At 37.8% G+C, this 5,604-nt stretch overlaps 1 long non-coding RNA gene across 2 annotated transcripts; it reads right to left on the reverse strand.

Annotated features, from left to right (window-relative positions):
• Nucleotides 1-1,380: 1,380 nt before the first annotated feature.
• LOC131732672 (uncharacterized) lies at nucleotides 1,381-4,493 on the reverse strand. 2 transcript variants are annotated; one of them, XR_009325695.1, is made up of 4 exons: nucleotides 4,477-4,493; nucleotides 3,524-3,643; nucleotides 2,481-2,609; nucleotides 1,381-1,503 (listed from the first exon to the last, which is right to left on the reverse strand). It is a non-coding gene; the product is annotated as an uncharacterized LOC131732672 (long non-coding RNA). The 2 variants fall into 2 exon arrangements; XR_009325701.1 differs by lacking the exon at nucleotides 1,381-1,503 and adding an exon at nucleotides 2,226-2,244.
• Between the last annotated feature and the right edge of the window lie 1,111 nt (nucleotides 4,494-5,604).

Consider the following 5,604-nt stretch of genomic DNA (forward strand, 5'->3'; position numbering starts at 1 on the left):
CTTAAAGTTGCAACCCTTAGCATATAGATGAATCATTTCCCTGATGTTAAAAACCAAATTGCAACCAGAGATATATTTTTTAAAAATATTGCTCGAGCAGGAATATGTATTTTAAAGATCCTCAAGGAGGCTAGTAATCCAAGATTCAGGGCCACACTGTAAATGGCACTGCCTATATCTTGAAGAAATACTTAAATAAAAATATTATAATAGAAATCCCAAATCCAAGAAAGAAGATAACCACTCTAATTTTTTTAAGCCTTTAAGAAATTGGATTTAAAGCTTGATTAGTCATTAGCCTTTTCTGTGTGTTAATTCATCATGTCAAAATTGGTAATGTTTAATTATTGTTAATTACACATATTAGGTGTACTCCACTGACATTGTGTGGTTGTAGAACTAATTTACAGGTCAGAAAACCTTTAAAAGATTGCATGAAATTCTCAAGGACTTACTCAAGTGTTAAAGCTTTGTGAACACAACAAAACAGCTGTCAAAAGCATTCTGTCTTAAAAAGACATAAATCCATTAAAATGAACACCCTCCCACCAACCCACATCCTTCACACACATGCATATACACAAACACACACAAGAAGAATACCAATTTCAAAAGATACCAAAATAAACTCAAGAACAAAGTGTTTTTTATTTTTGTTCTTTATTAAAATGTCTTCATGTAGACAATGTGGGGAAGCTATAAAAAAAGGCCAACAAGATGCTCGGATATATTGTGATAAGTGTTGAATTTAAATCAAGGGAAGTAATGTTAAAACTTTACAATGCATTAGTAAGACCTCATCTAGAATATTGTGTTCAGTTCTGGTCACCTCGTTACAAAAAGGATATTGCTGCTCAAGAAAGAGTGCAAAGAAGAGCGACCAGAATTATCCCGGGTTTAAAAGGCATGTCATATGCAGACAGGCTAAAAGAATTGAATCTATTCAGTCTCGAACAAAGAAGACTACGCGGTGATCTGATTCAAGCATTCAAAATGCTAAAAGGTATTGACAATGTCGACCCAGGGGACTTTTTCGACAAGGACCAGGAGTCACAAATGGAGATTAGATAAAGGGGCATTCAGAACAGAAAATAGGAGGCACTTTTCTACACAGAGAATTGTGAGGGTCTGGAACCCGCTCCCCAGTAATGTTGTTGAAGCCGACACCCTGGGATCCTTCAAGAAGCTGCTTGATGAGATTCTGGGATCAATAAGCTACTAACAACCAAAAGAGCAAGATGGGCCGAATGGCCTCCTCTCGTTTGTAAACTTTCTTATGTTCTTAAAATGTTTGTTTACTTAGGCATGAGCATGCTGTATATGCTATCCTGACACAGATACATGATTTACTAGCGCAGGATTTAAAAAAAAAAAAAAAAAAAGAACAATATTTGGTTATCAGGCCAACATGCATTTGACTGTGATTTTTCTGCACTTCGACTGGCAGGATCACGACGTCACTTGTTGGATCCACCTTCACATTAGGACAGGATCAGCTGTATGCTGGGGAAAGGTGAGAATCCTTTTAATAAAACTTCCCATGTAGTTTGTTTAATGTTTGGTATCACTTATCCTCAAAATGGGCAAAATCTGCTACGATCACAAGATATATGGTGTCTGATTTAGTTGCTTGATAAGGAAGAAATCTAGATGGTGCTATTTTTTCATCAGCGTGTGTCAACATTCTATAGAACCATTGAATAGTAGACCCCTCTATCTGGTAAATAGGGGCATATTAATCAAGCTTGTAAAAACTGAAGCATTTCACCATTTTTTTTTTTATAAATTTAGTCGTTGCCAATTATTTTTTATTATTTTCTCCCCAATTTGGAATGGCCAATTATTTTATTATGCTCAGCTCACCGCTACCACCCCAGGGCTGACTCTGGAGGGCGAAGACAAACACACGCTGTCCTCCGAAGCGTGGGCCAATTGAGCGCCGCCCCCTGGGAGCTCCCATCCTCGGTCGGCAAAGGAATAGCCTGGACTCGAACTCGCGATGTCCAGACTATAGGGCACATCCTGCACTGCACGTGGAGTGCCTTTACTGGATGCGCCACTCGGGACCCCCGGCATTTCACTTATTGTTCATTACAATGGATTTTGTATCATCCCGCAACCACGCTGGGTTTCACTGAGGTCATTGTGATAGAGCTGATTGTTTTAATATTTTCAATATTGTTTTTCAAAGTGTGCTAAATCAGTTTTTCCTGTTGCTATGGCCAACGGTTTCATCCTAGGAATCTGAAAAATAGTAATGGCATTTGCAAAGTTGTTTCTATTATCAATAATTGTATTAAGAGTTCCAAAATAGTGCAATGTAGACAAAAACTGACAAGTTTAAATATCTTTTAATTGATTTTTAAAAAACAAATTAAAAAAATGGACTAACTGAAGGTGACATGTTTTCTGATTGATTTGGTAATGAAGTGCCACATAACACTGCAGTCTAGGGAATGGCTACAGGAAAGATAACTTACTGTTACAGGAGCCTCCTTTTTAGCTGATATTACAGATAGGCAGCCCAGACAAGGTCTTGGACGTCTCTTTGGGTTGGCTTCGAATTGTCTCTTTTCTCTGATCGGAATGTCTGGAGGGGAGGTGGCCTTCTGGTAAGATAGCAATAAGATTTAAAAAATGACATCTCTGTAAAAATTAAAAAAGGCAGTACCCCACCATCAAGTATAATTTTACACTAAAATATTTTGTCTTATTAACTTTAATTAACACCAACGATATTCATCCACAAATTAGTTCATTGTGTAAACATATCCCAGGGTTTCTACTGCGCATCTCCTTCTACCTTCCTTAGCTCCACACATTCCCACAATCCCCTTCTGCTACTGCACACTCTGAAAAGAGATCCCACTGGATGAGATTGTTTATTACATCTTTAAAGGGAGCGTATAAAACCAATGAACTACTCCATTGCATGTTAAACTTATTTTCGATCAACCAATGAGTTAGAAATAAGTGTGCATGACATGGCCAGTGACTGTGACTTATTCGTGCTGCAAATGATTTGATGTTACACCACCACTCTCTTACTTCAGACAAACACCACAACCCCTAGTCCTTTACACATTTACACATTTTTTATAAACAAAACACAAAACATCCATATAAGATGGATATGTGTAAAAGATCTGAATCATTGATATGTCCAGAGGGTGAAACAATGTGGCAGGAAAATGGTTCATTTTTATGGGACAGCACTGGTAATGGAACCTAAGTTAAAAAAAATAAAAATAAAATCAGGAAGATAAGCTGTGTACCAAACATAGACAATAACTCAAAAGTGAATTAAGTTTCCGATTGTATACCTGGCTATACACAGTTACTACTGATATAAAGACATTTTGGCTCATCTAACCTAGGTCTATGGCATATCCTGAACACAGATTATTACAAAAATATGATTTCAAACAGCATACAAATGTAAGGGGACAGAAAAAAATAATAATTTGAATCTATCTGTCTCTCTAATGCGGGTTCCTAAACATCACGTTGTAATTCTAATTACCTTTTCTTGTCCCTTGTCAAATCTGCCCCATACTGTGCTGGCTTAGCCGCCTCCAGCATCTTCACCATCTCCGTCCAGCAAGGATACAACACCAGGAGAAGCAGGTCTTTTTTTACAAATCTGAAAAAAATACATTTGTATTTTAGATGTAATTTCTTGTCACGGGACATTATGTAAATGCTATTATCCATGGTGATTACGACAAACATTTACACTTGGGTCTCTTTGAGAAAGACATTACTAAATCTCAACAAAGAATTTGCCATGCTTACAATTTGCCTATGCTTATGTATACATATACATCTCCTGCCACGTAAACTCTAAACGATGAACATGACATATCAACAGTATGTACAGGATAGAATAAGAATTAGCAATGAAATGTTTAATCACAGTCTGATGAGGGATTATCCAGATGTATGTAAAACTGTGTGACATTCACAATCTTGTATATTATCATTAATGTATACTCTATAATGTTGATGCTAAGTTTCCTGTCAATTGGATAAACAGTTTGTAACAAATTGTGTGTGTGTGTGTACAGCCACCTCCACTTCATCCCCTTCGCAATGGATTTCATCCCCAGCTGGGGATAACAGAGCTGGTATAAAAATCCAACTGTAGTCTCCCTTGGAGCACCAGACAGTGGCATGAATAAAGAGATTAGAAATTGCCCGCTTAGAGGGTATAAACTATCTCTTTAAAGTTTAAAATTACCAGCTTTTAGTGGTTGGTGTCCAGTCGTCATTTTTTACAGTTTCTTCGTTTCACTTTTCCTTTTGTTCAGTCATCCTGGTGCTATATATATATATATATATATATATATATATATATATATATATATATATATATATATATATATATATATATATATATAAAATAAAGAGCTAGTTATAACTTTTAAATGAATCTTAACCTCAAAAACACTATCAGGGGGTCCTCGAGTGGCTCACCTGGTAAAAGCGTGGTTGTGTGGTCATACAGCACAGGTTCGCGTCCTGGCTGTGCAAAGTTGTCGGTCTTCGCTGTGAATTCCAAAGGGAGCGTAACATTGGCTCTGGCACTCCCGTGGGTTAGGGAAGCAAAAACAAAAGGGACTGTTTCTCCTCATTGCGCTACAGTGAACCCTGCTGGCCAGGCGCCCTGTGAGCTCAAAAGCGGACACCTGCAGGGCTGGCCTTTGTCCTCCAGAGGTCAGTAGCTCGCTGACATCCGCTCTCGAGTTCCTGGGTGTAAAAGAGGATAATAGTTTGGTTGTGGGATCGGAGGACGCCCACTAAACCTTTGGATCTCCTGAGCTGTGTAAGGAATTGCTGCGATGAGGAGAAAAAATAATTGGACATTCCAAATTGGGGAGAAAATCGGGGGTAAAATAATTGGGCACACTAAATGTATATATACATAACTTCACGTCTGTCCCCAGGCAGGACGATTGAGATATTCGGTAAAGAAACAATGCTATAATTAATCCCTGTAATTACGCCAATTACAGATGTTTCTTTTGCTCCTAAATTATATTGGGATGGTCAGTAAATCATTTGCTGACAATTGCATCATTCACAGAAGGTGTGCGGCAGGTGTGGGATTAATTGGGCCTATTTATATCCCCATCGCTCACAACTTCTTAATTTCATTTTCAGAAATTGTAAAACTGTTTGTGTTAACTCTATAGACACCAACTAAAGTCCATTTATATTAAATATTTAAGTACGAGCATCCCAGGGAGAAAACTAGAATAGCAAATGAGCAAGTGTGCTCAGGTCAGCACTTTGTGGTAACTGCAGGTATTTGCATCACACTGCTGAATGACCAATAGCCACCCAGTACTGTACATTGCAAATGGGCTGTTTCATCTGAGCTCAACTGTGTTAACCCTGACCTAGTCGAGGTTGGTGAACCCTGTTGTTCTGATTATCAACATAATGTCAATAAATCTTACAAGACTGCATCACACACTTAAAGCAGTTTTTGGCAAAAACACCCACCACCACTGTCAAGTGCATAGGAAAAACATAGTTTAACTGCAGTGGAGAAGATTGGATTTAAATAATTGCAAAATACTGCATGTTTGTATATTGAAA

This window comes from Acipenser ruthenus, chromosome 3, assembly GCF_902713425.1.
Source record: "Acipenser ruthenus chromosome 3, fAciRut3.2 maternal haplotype, whole genome shotgun sequence".
Classification (NCBI taxonomy): Eukaryota; Metazoa; Chordata; class Actinopteri; order Acipenseriformes; family Acipenseridae; genus Acipenser; species Acipenser ruthenus.